The sequence below is a fragment of the Triticum aestivum genome, chromosome 2B (assembly GCF_018294505.1).
Source record: "Triticum aestivum cultivar Chinese Spring chromosome 2B, IWGSC CS RefSeq v2.1, whole genome shotgun sequence".
In the NCBI taxonomy this organism is placed as follows: Eukaryota; Viridiplantae; Streptophyta; class Magnoliopsida; order Poales; family Poaceae; genus Triticum; species Triticum aestivum.
The window spans coordinates 21,494,394-21,508,004 of NC_057798.1; positions in this window are offsets into that span (position 1 = coordinate 21,494,394).

A 13,611-nucleotide genomic window follows, 5' to 3' on the forward strand; every position below is an offset into this window, starting at 1 on the left:
CCCTCCTTTTTTACCCTTTTCATTTTTCTTTTTCTTTTATTATGAAAAGCAAATGACCTCTATTACTATTAGACTTGACCCAAAATTGGTGCTGCAATATTTGGACACTACCTCACAAGTTTGGGGTTTAAATAAAAATAGTTTGCATTTTCATTATTTAGCAAAGGCATATTAAATAATGATTTGGCCCATGTCTTAATTATTTTAGGGCACTTAACCACAATATAAAATGTTTGTTTCTCCACCACAATTCACTATGGGTTATTTTCAATAGTAGGAACATTTTAGTTTCCATGTTTATGAATTCCTTCATTTCACTTATTATTTGAATTTGCATTCAAAGTGGAATTTGAAATGAGATATGTATCAAAGATGATCAAGCACTGTTTATCAAAATGACTTAGCTTAATGATGATGATCACTGTAGCATGACATCGGGGGTGTTGCACGAGGTGAGGACACTAAAAGATTGAATCCATCACAACACATCTCTCCCACTAAAGAAAAAACTGTCTAGTTGGCCAAACCGAACAGATAGGTCAGAGATAAATACAAAGCTATAGCAATCATCCATAACGAAGTTTAGAAAATATTCAATTACTTTTAATGAATAGTCTGATCATAAACCCACAACTCATCTTATCACAACAAACACACCACACAAGAAGATTATATACGATAGAACTCCATGGAGATCGTGGAGAACATTGTATTAAAGATCAAGGATCGAAAAGAATCTATCTAGCTACTAGCTATGGATCCGTAGGTTGATGTAGAAACCCTCTGTGATCGATTCCTCCTTCGACGGAGTACCGGAAAAGGCCTCTAGATGGGATCACGTAAGAACAGAGACTTGAGGTGGCAAAAAAATTTGTTTCATTTGGCTCTCTATCGGTTTTCTAATATTTGTGGATTTATAGAAGCAGAATTAGGTCATACAGAGCCACGTGGGGCCCACAAGGCATCAGGGCGCACCCTATTGCCTTGCCGTCCCCTCGTTTGTCTTCTGGTATCCTCCCAAAGTTTCCAGGGTCTCTTACGTCCAGAAAAAGATCTTCAAAAAGTTTCGTAGCGTTCGCACTTTGTTTGGTAAAGATTTACTAAAACCCCAAAAGAAGCAGAAAACAACAACTGACATTAGGCACTAGGTTAGTATGTTAGTCCACAAAAATAATATAGAAGTATATAAAAAGTGTACAAAATTGATAATATAATAGCATAAAACAATCAAAATTAATTATAGATACATCGGAGACGTATTAGACCCCACACGGCCAGGTGCCGCACCCCAGGCGTAGGGCGCTCTAGGTGGTCGTGTGGGCCCCCTGTGACTCCTTTCGTTCTATCCCGAAGCTTTATTGGTCCTTTGCTCAAAATAAAGCGTACTAAATTGGCATAGTATTTTGACCTTCATAGATATTAATTTCCTGTAAAACCAAAAACATGGAGAAACATGAATTGACACTTAGCACTAAATTAATAGGTTAGTCCAAAAAAAAAATATAAAATGTTATAAAAATTATTTAAAAAAATATAATATTATGAAACAATCATAAAATGTAGATACATTTGAGACGAATCAACTAGCATCGAAAGAACATGCACACAACAGATTCAACAGAAAATTACTACATGACACGTTATAGACTCAAGAAGTGCCTATTGAGTTAAACTTAAAAAATCATGTAAAACACCTGTATTACTCAATGGGAAGAAGTACAGTCCTCGAGACACAGTTGTATACTCTCGTGTCTTGACTTTTGAAATATCTTTCAAGGTAGTTGCTAGATTCATACACTATGTACTTATGGCTATGAATGGGATATTGTGGAAAAAACACATACAAAGCATACATAACCTGAGTGCTATAAACTCATTTTTAAACTAACGTGATACTTTAGCTTGCTTACATAGGATAAAATCTATTGATGCAAAACATATAAATACCCATAATAAAATATAAAATAAAATAAATCACTACACAATGCAAGCTGAATTTAGTAGATTTGTTTTACTAATAATATTGAAAAATGTGTGTTATAATATTCATAAATGTTTCTAAATTGTTAAATTTTCTTGTTACCATAAAAAAATAATACTCCAAAATGTATGTAATATTGTATCGATATAAGTATTTATATGAAAGTAAAAAAGTTTATTATAAATATAGAACCTTTAGTTTTAATTTTGTATTCGTGCAACAATTGAAACTTGTCCGATGTTGAGTAACTAACTGCAACGATGACCAAGTAGGTGTCTTCAAAGTCGGCGTCGGTAGCACAGACGTCCCTGAAGGTACTAGTAAGCGTGCACGTGCAAATGCACGTCTCGACTAATATTACAAATATATGTGAGAATTAAGATATATATAAAGATATTTCAGTTTCTCTAAAAACATTACAAATGTATAAAACATATTAATGTAGCATCATATGCATAGAGGTGGGGATCCAGATTGGAAAAATTCCCAGGTCAGCTCATGCTGGCCACGACGATGACGACACCCAAGGGTGCTGTTTTTCTTCTTGGAGACGTCGTTCAGATATGCCGTACCTTTTCCCACCTCACGGTCTCTCGGGTGAAAACCCCAAGGGGGTGATGGCGCTCTTGGAATCGTGTCCTCGTTGAAGGCATCATCGTGAGAGCTATGTGGCAGTGGGCACCGCTTGGGTGCGTCGGAAGTTGGAGATGGCATTCCCCGCTTCCTCCAGGTGGTAGCTATTACGGGGGAAACCCTAGGTCTGGGTCTCCCGGAACGGATGATGACGGAGACGTTGCGTTCTCCCTCCTGGGGCATCGTCTTGGAGCAGTGATTCACTGGAGAGGCCAACAGGTAGAGCGGTGTTACATTGACCACATTGAAGACGGTGGGTCTCAACGGCGTGGAGCAGCCGAGTCTCAGAGTTGGACGCGGTTTGATCGACGCGCGCAGGCTGGTGGCACTGTCTGGTGTCGTGGTGACATCGACAGTAGATGAGACTGACAAGATACAAGCAGTGATTCCTCCTGAAGACGGGATGGCGGAAGATGACGGTGGCGGATCCTTCGGCGTGCGCATGCGGTGCATGTTATATAACGCCTAGACCGGATGGTATTAAGACATCTAGATTAGATTTATACAGAGACCGGGGGTAATCCTCCTTTCCAAAAAAAATTAAAAAATATTTTGTCGTCCAATCCACTGAAAGCTTCAGTAAAAATTTCTATGCTCCTTGTTGAAGTTTAATACTAATTTATTTCGACGCGCAGGTTGTGCTATGAGCCTATGACTAGCTATCATATATATTAGTAATAAGAAAGCGTCGACATCATTCGTGGCAATTGCCAAAAAGTTGTCGTGGGCAGTGAAGCGCGGGTACTCCAGCTTGCTCCTGCCTTGTATCTCCCGGAGAAGACTTTGGCGCTGGTCCGGTACGTTGTTTACAATGTGCGCACAGCATGTGATTTTGTTCTCCGTAACTGCTACTGCTGAGTCATTGCCTCTCAGGTTAGCTTCTTCACTGGATTTATCCGAGAGGGAGTTGCAAGGTGAATGATTTGGGCTGCAAACAAAGAGAAGGAGAAGGAAAACAACTAGGTAGTAGTTTGGTTCGTTCGTGCTTGATTTGCTTTCTCTGAATTTGATTGGAATTGTTATATGTCTGTACGTTATTCGGTGGAATTATTCTGATGCGCGTTTCAATCCTTTCCACCTGCAGATTATATGCATCGCATGGTGACAGGATGGTGGATGCAGTTGGCAGCGTGAAGCAGGTCATCGAGGTCGCCCTCAAGATCAAGGAGGCGGCGGACACGGTTCGCCACAATAAACAGGTCTGCAATCAGATTAAGGGCCGTGTGAACAGACTCCGCGCAATCCTGGCAAAGATCGAGGGTGCTGATGCCGCGAGTGACCCTGTGACTAGTGACACGCTCAAGGACCTCCAAGAAACCCTGCATCGTGCCTACACGCTCATTGATGCCTGCCGAGTGGAGAAGAACATCGTGTGCCTCCTCTTCTCGGCAGGGAAGCTCTCGAGACAACTGCGCCAGGTCAACGACGATATCTTGGCTCAGATGGCGGTTGCAAGTTTTGGAAACAACGTCCAAACCACCATTCTGCTGACCAAACATTTTCAAGATCCCCCAAAGGTACAATTAACTACCTGCCTCATTTCTGACCAAAATATGCGTTTGTTGCAAGATGGAGATAAGCTAGCATATTACCACTTCATCCTATGCATGTCGGCAGATTTTCTCGATAGCAAATATCAAGTTTCAGAGTTGAAACTTTAAGCGATCTTTTGTTGGTCGTAGGTACTAAAGTTGTGATTTTGTCGTAGCGTGTTTAGCGTGCAACTAATATAATACCAAATATCAAAAATTAATCTAATTATATAATTAATAATATCTTATATAATATTAACCTGCAATTAATTTTCTCCCTAATATTAGCATGTATTGCACGTAGGTATTTACTACTCGTCTCACCGTTCCTTCACCTTCCAGAACAATAACTTCTCTTTCGAAATTAACGTTAGACCAGAATAGCTGCTCAAAAACACCTAGAATGAACTCTAGTTTACCAACATTTGCAGTGTGCTCCGATACACCCCCTTAAAAATCTTACATGTTTCAAGACAAATCAATGGTGTATATTAAAACTTACCCCTTACTAAAATGGCAGTACTGAAAATTTACAGATTGTGAACATCCAAAAGAAACATTCTGATAAGTATGCCGATGCGGAAGGCCGGCTAATGCAATATCCCCTTCCATTGGCCTAATAGGGCTCGGGGATCAGGAATAGCATATGATGTGTGATACTGGGAATAGAGAGAGATGAAGCTATGACAAGAGAAACATGCACCACTTGTGCTTGGTTAAGGCTTTGTACAATGCAAGGTGCTTAGTAGAATAAATTAAATGTTTCCCAAGCACTAGTACTTATTCCTAAAGAAGGGATGTCCAATTAATAGTGTATCCTCTACAAATAAGAAACTATGCATAAAATAACTGGTTTATTTCTCTCAGTGTTTTCAACCACCTTGCTTGTTTTTTGAGCTGGAATACCATCTGTTCCATTAACCATACCGACCAGCAACATCGCTGGCAATCAATGCATGAACAAAATCTGGAACCCATTCAGCGAGATGACAGAGGATGCATCGCCCATACACAATCCAAATGCATCCTCATCTTGCATGAGCGTCGTCAAGTCTGTCTCCACTATCACTGAGGACATGCCCAACTGTTGAGCATCTTGTAGGCTTTTAAGGCATGCCATTGCTTCAGATTGCAATGGGTTGAGGATGCTCGGCAAGTTCAGAGTGCCTACAGAGATTGCATGGCCCCGGTGGTCTCTAATGAGGAAATCCCAGCTACCGTTTGAGTTATCCAGAGAGGCACTTCCATCCAAAAAACCATGGTACTGAACATAATACGATTTATAAAACAGTTGTGTTTGTTTGTACCAAATACATCAAAGTATTCAAAAACATTGTTTGTCAAAGAACCCAAATATTTTCCTAAAACTCCGAAGAAATTGAGCTGCCAAAGGTAGCTCAACCAACCCAACTCCAGCTGAAAAGAGGCTGCTTCGCGATTTGGATATATCACTAGTCTCAAGCAGCAAAGTATGAACCGTATAGTCCCCATAGTTCCTGCATTTATACTGTCTCTATAATATTGTGAACATATCCAAAACTAGTAGCCATGAGTTGTCCGATAGTATTGGTCCTACTTTAGGTGATGATATAGCAAATAGGCTTGACAGATTTTTCTGCCAGTTTTTTTAATTCCAAAACTTTATAATAATATTGTGAATTGTGTGACTGTGTGCATAATATGGTGTAAAGATCTGAGTCCTCCTTTTACTTATGTGAGAATGGGTCTGTTTTGGATCAGATCCAAAGCTGAACACAAAGGTTAAAAAGAAAAGAGCAGTTTTAACATGATTCCTATCATCTACTCTTTTCACATGAGAGGTAAGACTGTATAATAGATCTGAACCATTGATTTTATAAAGTGGTGAGTCTGAGTAACTCTTATCTTCTTACCTCTCAAAAGAAAAGAGAAGATAAAAAGCAAGCATGTTAAAATTTCCCTCAAAAATTGGCTTGTCCTTCAAATTTGGTGGTTGTCTAAACTAGTACCAAGAGGCTAGCTGGACGGGCAATCCTGCCGCACGCCCATACAATTCTCCCAACTCACAGGCGAGCCACGGGCGCAAAAAATAACCGCAAAAACTAGTTGCCTCTTTTCCTAGGTGGGCCCTATATAATTTTCTATTATCTTTTTTCCGGTTTATAAGGCATGCGCATATCTTTAGGTTGACAAATAGACCAACGTAATACAAGTTATAAATCGTAAAAAATATATCATTAAAAACTTTAAATCATATACTTTATAATGGTATAATTTTTAGACTATACAACTCATCTTATGTTGATCAAATTATGGATCTAGATATACTCGTAGGCCCACAAACAGGAAAGGAGTATTTATAGTATGCTAACGTATTCGTGCTCTGCGGTGCATGCAGCAGTGTTGTTTGATTGTTTTATTTTGTACTATGCTAACGTATCCGGTTTATATCCGGTTTATCCGGTTTATAAAGGTCACACATATCTTTAGATCTACAAATTTTATTAATATAATTAAGTTATATATCATGAATAATTAGACCTCCCCCTCCCCCCAAATAACCATAAGTGTTATAATTTTAAACAGTATAAATTTTGTAATATAGAATCCTTATTATATTGATATAAAACTGACATAGAGATACACAACAGACCTAATCCAAAAAAGAGGGAGTTAAACTTCCAGCTTGACATAAAAACAAAAAACTTCCATCTGCACCAATCACATGCCATCTTGTTTGGTGATTACTGTTCTTGTCGATACATTTTACCATAACTTATAAGAATTTATATATTAGTTTTAGATTATGTACATTTTCATTTTAAATATAGTATATGTCTTCAGCATTTTTGAAGAATAGAATAGTCAAATAAATAAATAATAACTTAGAAAAAATATGGTCATACCCTTTGATCATGAGAAATATTTGGTGGGGCTCAAACCAACCACACCCTAACTTTATTTTTAATTTCAGGACCCAAAAGAGGTTGGCCTTGCTTCGTTATTTGAGGAGGATGCAGAGCATGTCGCGAGTTTGCCCGAAGAGCACGACACTAAGTAGGTTCTCTCATGACTGTGTTTTCCCCTAAATGTTAATGATCTGACGTTAGCTCAGAGGTTTTTTAGAGAACGTCAGGGCTAGTGGAGCATCGGTCAGGCCGGCTTCCTGGATCCATCGTTGGGTCGTACCGCATTGATTCATCGGTGGGGTGTATCCGGAGGTGATATTGTAGGGCGACACACTTGTTAGGGATGCTAGTGAGGTAGGGGCAGCCATCAGATCTGATGACTCCTAGGCTAGCCGGAGGAAATGCAACATGCTCGGTGCGGATGAGCAGAGGCGGGCGGGGTCTGAGCGTTGAGGTCGTCGGCGTTGTAGGTCACCTGGGCGACAACGTTGAAGGAGGTTCGCCGTGAAGATGCGGAAGCGTGGGAGGATGGTGGCTGGGCACGGCGCGAGGGTCAGATACTGAGGCGGTCTGTGAGGTAGATTGCAGAGGCACCGAGGAGTTGGCTGACGTAGGCCATGGACATGCGACATCGAAGGAAGTGGGAGAGGTGGGGTACATGGGAGGGATAAGGTGGGAGAGACAATGGGGTGTTTTGGGTTCTCAATGGGGGTTTTCGATCCGGTGAGTAGTAAGGCACAACTCGGGAATGCTTGAAATAAGGGTCACATATATGGAATTTTAGATAATGGTATTGTAAACAATGTAATAATTTTAGTAATTTTATTATAAACTTGGTTAAACTTATAAAAATTTGATTTAAGAACAATCTAGGACTTCCAGTATTTTGGAATGGAGGGAATACATCTTGTGGGTGCTATGACATCGAATCAGATCTGTCCAATCGAGGAGGTTCGCTAGTGGGTGCAAGTGGGATGGGCTTGCTCACCTCACACTGTATGGAATGCTCTTGTAGGTAACTTGGACACACCCGGTAAATCCGGTGATTTGTAGTAACCCCACTTAGCCGTAATCACCACATATCAATGAATTAGATAGGAACACAATCTGAAAGAACAAGATACGGATTCACCTATCTGTTGGTATCCACTGGACTGTTGAAGGCCGAAGCGGATAACAAGGATCACTTGATGAGGTAGGGGATGATGAAGGTGAAGCAGTCGATGGATGGATGCACTAAGGTGAGTTCGGCGTGCCACGCGATGCAAGGGCGTGTTTGATAAGTCAAATGCAACCCCTACATGCCCTAGAATGCAAATTCGGCCTATGTTATAGCATGGGTTGCACTGAGTTTGTGACCTGCACGAACCTCGAAGCATCTCTGTGTCTGACTGAGGAGCAACAGCCGAATCGGCCATTTTTCTAGAGCCAAGCTCCAGTGAGCCATAGGTGCCACTTGCCTGTATGCGTTGGAAAGCATGGGAGATGGGACGTCTACTCCCCACTCCACTCCCCGAACCACCCAAATCTCCATTCACACCCCTCTCTCACCATCGCTTTGTTACCCCAGATGGTCTTTCACACTCCATCATCGCACTGCCTGACTCCTTGCCCTGTTGGTGCTAGTGCTCACGGGAGCTGTCTCACCATTGTTACGCATGAGGGGGGGGGGGTCAACCGGGGCGCAGTTGGCGAGGATGCTCAAGGCTCTTTCCCCAATCTATGCAAAGACGCGATCCACGTGTTTCGACTATATAGTGGTCGGTACCTCTAGTACGGCAGGGGGGATGTCGAGCATTGTTGCTATCACATCCACGCGACGGCGATGGGGATTTTGTTGGCCCCATCAGTGTTCTTCTGGCAAGGTTCTCCCCACCTCTGGTGGATGTTGTATAGATATTGAAGCTCAAGATTGTTGCGTAGATGTAGAATTGGGACGATTCGACCGCGGTTAGGGTTTTTAAGGTCGGTTCGCAGTGGTTGTTGCTCCCTCAACAATGTGATTTTGCCGGTGAGGATACGTGGTTACGATATTTCTGGGACCTACATTATTCGTTTATTGGATTAGATTGTACATATTACAATTGTGCATGTCATTGGCAGTGTGCAAATTCGATTACATTGTGCAATTATTGTGCTTGTATTGGATCATAGCAATGTTTATGTCAATACACATTGCTAGATTGTGCATTGATTAGATTTACCATACGATGCACCATGCTTGATTGTGCTCTCCTTGTGCATGTGTAGGATCACCAATGTCATTGTGCTTATGCATTCATGTGCATGTGTATGATCATAGGATCACATGAATTGGTGTTGGATCAGAGCAATTGTTCACTAGTTGTTTAAATGTGCATGTGTAGCATCAGGGGAACATAGTAATGTGTATGTGAATGTGAATGTGTAGCATTATAGGACCATAGGAATGTGCACAAGTTTGGGTTTTGGTCCTACCACGTGTTCACTAGTTGTTTGAGTTGTTCATTACCATAGTCTTTAATATCAATTATTGAGCACTGCCTTAGTATCACTAGTGTCTGCTTAACTAATAATGTGATAAAGACTGAATGAGATGTCGTGGGGGTGTTTGTCATCCTTAGATGTCTTTTAGGACATTCCCCCGTTGAACCGGTGGGAACTAATGCCCATTGTACATGGGAGGAAGGAGGCTGTAACGTTGCCACTTGCTACCGATGCATGGATGACGACCCAAGCTAGGGCGCACAAGCCAAAACATAATGTGCCACACCGGTTCTAAGTCCAGATGGACGAAAATAGCCTTGGCATGATTGTCAATCCAAAGGATTTTCAGAAGCCCCTCGGGGACTAGATCTACATCACCCTTCCTTATTCTATGCTCGTGGTGGCCTGCCGATGGTGTCAGACTTGGGTGTAGATCCTTGAGTCCTACGGTGTGGTGGTTTTGGGGTGTCACTTGAATAAGTTATGTCGGAAGCACCAAGTGTTACATGGTGACATCTTCATCTTCAAGCTCAATGCCTAGGGCTTGAATGTCGAGGTTTTTGATATAAACAACTCCATAGTTAAGCGCTAAAACTATGTTTTGCATGCCTAGGTGGTCGAATTGCTCATGAACTTCTTAGGGAATCTCGAACATGGGCCCACAAATCGCTCGCATCCATGCAGACTGCATGGTCCGGACGTGTTTTGTCGTCCAATGTGGTCCTTTATCCGTTCGCAGGGCGGTCTAGGCATCCTCTTTCCTCAAAACCAGAAGCAAACCACGAGGGGTTGGCGAGCGTCCGAACCACTGCTATAACAATGATGGACACGCAAAACCCTCTTCCTCACTCATGCCCTTTCCCGCTCGAAGTGGTTGCCCGCATGCATGCCACTCTAGAGCAGCAGCTCCGCATTGACATCAACACAGAGCAAACATGACCTCTCACTGGCACTAGCATTTAAGCGGTTTGCCGGCCGAGAGCACCGCCCATTACGCGTCCCCGATGTCCATGCCTATTTAATGCCGGAGAGGTGCTACCACATTCAAACGGGTTGCTCGTTCGTCCATCTGCCAACATTAAATAGGCATGTCGGCTGAGAAACCAACTCTTGCACCTACACATTGACACGCCCGAACACTTGTCCTCACCGACATTGGTTATTTAAAGGCGGACACTATCGGCTCAAACCACACCACACTACATCCACTCATATCCTCCTCTCATGCACCACATCCGCCATGACTGCAAGGGAGAACATGTTGTGGGAGAGCCTATCGACGAAACAAAAGCACAAGGTGTATGCCCTTGCTGCCGCCTGGCAGAGCTGTCGTGCCAGGCAGATAGAGGTCAGCATGCTGACCAGCTCCCTGGAGGTCTCCAATGACGACACGATGATGGATATGGGCTCCGACAATGAGGAGGTGCTAGCGACTGTGCCGGTCCATGTCGGCTTGACCATGGAGCAGGCGCATGCGCACTTCACCGCCACCATGGTGGAGGAGCAGCTGACTCCGCGCCTATGTCGGCATTCCGACAGGCACAGAAGGAGCAACACTACAACCTTCTTCCTCCCCGAGCAGCACCGGCTGGTGGAGGGCCAACTCTGCAGTGAGCGCGCAAGCAAGGAAGCTATGGCGGCCATGGTCACGATGAACCCCAACTTCATCGCTGAGCAGCGAGCACTCTATGAGGCCCACCACACTCATGCTTCTACTCGCAGTCCTGTCACAGCGCCGTCGGACATAGAGACAGCACTGGCGACGCAGGTGATCGTGGATTAGAACACCGCCAGTTGCATATCCTACGCGTCACCAATGAATTTTCATTGGCGCTGGTGGCACATGGAGTGTGTCGTCCCATCCATGTTCATTATGTACCTCACGTCCACAGCACAGGGGACGGATAGGTTGCGGACTCCAATGAGGAGTAGTTGTGTATGGGGGGCAGCGGGACCTCGAGTCCCAAGTGGGCCGGTTCTTCTCCCATGCATGTCCTACTCTTCCGTGCCCGCAACCACAGCTTCACTTCATATGGACCCGGCAAACACCGGAAGGGAACGACAAGGACAGATGCTGAGGGCGGGCGCTATCATAGGCTAGGTTCAGATCCAGTCGCTTTTTTAAAACGAAAAATGTTGAAAATGTAATGAATCTGGTCTGGTTTATGTAAAAATCATCCGGTTTGTATGTAATTCATCCGACTTATTAAATCTGGTTTGAAATGTATGTGTACATGGTTGAATGTCTGTCTCCCGCATCGGCGTCCGCGGACTAGTCTCGTCGACACATATTGTATCCAATTTAAGGCCAGCGTTGAAGATGCCCTTAGTGATAGTACTGTAGGTAGTATGGCAACATGGAACTATACATTTTGATCAGGGACGACAACCCTAAGGTTGGTTAGGGGCATGGTATGCCCAAAACTTGTTGTTTTGATCATGACTTCGACCCATGATGTTAAGTAGTGTTCAAGGTTTCAACCCCTAATTAGTTCTTCAACCATGTTATGGCCTTCTAGTTCTGCTTGTCGGTGTACTGTTTAAGGGTGATGATTGTTAGTGTGGTCCATACGGTGGTAAAGTCAGCATGGCGCGGAACCCTAAGGTTGGTTAGGGGCATGGCGAAATAGCACAATAAACACGAGCCAGAACTTGAAGATGGCCAAAAACTACGTGGGTCGGTGGCTCCCATGGGTCCCGCACAAATGTTTCGTCGTCTAGCGCATCAGCCCACATAACGATACTCGCTGAAGCGGCTACATGCGGGAGGGATAGCCGCAGCCCATTCCACTTGCAGCTTGACTCCCCACCTTTTCTTCTCAATATACATCAAGGGGCCTTGTTCATGTGTGGTGGGCTCCTCATCATTGATTTTGAAATACTCCCTTCGTTTCAAAATAACTGTCTCAACTTTGTACAAGCTCTAATACAAATTTATACTAAACTTGCGACACTTATTTTAGGACGGAGGGAGTATCTCCCTAACGCACGAGTGTTGTCGAGCGTGATGCCATCACAAGGAAGGAGGATGTGCAGCATTTTTTTTTTGCGGGTGAAGGAGGATGTGCTGCTGTTGCTTAGAGGCTAGGTCCACCCATGTTGACTATATTGTCAGGGGTACCCATGTGTCCCAGAAGAGAACAGGGACACCCATAAGAGCAAGTACAATAGTGGCCATAAGCTCACTTACATAGCACTTTTGATTATGTGGAGGAGAGAGACAAGGGAAAAGTAAATGAGTGGGCTCTCATGCAAGAGTCAAGCTCTATGCGTGCTCCTAGATAGCAATTAATGAGAAGAAAAAAATAGACAGAAAGTGAAAAAAAGTTGTGGCCTTATAGCTAACCTTATAGCCAACTCTATTGTATGAGTAATTAATATTGTTAACTCTTCATGACATGGCATGTCTATATAGCCAGCAGCTGGCTATATTATTAACCATGCTCTAAGGGCTCGCCAGGATCTTGTCGGAGACCGGGATGACACGGCTGCCCACGGTATCGCCGGCGGATGCAAGGAAGCTTGTTGATCGGTGAGGGTGGTGTACCATCTATTTTTTGTTGGAAATATGAGCAATTTACCGAGTGATTTTATTAACAGAAATACTAGATAAAGCATGACTAGTGTAGCAGTGATAAAACAAGCCATGCGATTTGACAAAGAGAAGGTAGACAACATCTTCATATATGAACCGTAACTAACTATATCTTGAGCAGACAGTATAGCAAGTTGCATATATGAAATAGAGTCTAACATATCTAGGGCAAATACTAGAACAAGGAACTGTAGCAAAACCTCTAATAGAAAGGGGACGAACACGTACGGGGCAGCAGCAGCAGAAGCGCTGGACTTGGGGTCGGTGTCCTCGCCAGTCATGTCGTCGAGGGGGTCGTGGACGTCGGGGAAGAAGTCATCGTCGGGGAAGTAGTCGTCGGAGTCCAGGGCGCCCATGAGAAAATATGAACATATACCAAAGACATTTGCAAGAATGTTTGTTTATCATGCTCATGCTGATATGTCCGGCCTTGGTTATTTTGCCATTTGTTTGTAGACCGGCCGAGAAAGGTTTGTCATTCCGTTATTCAGAATATAATTTATTTATTTATACGAA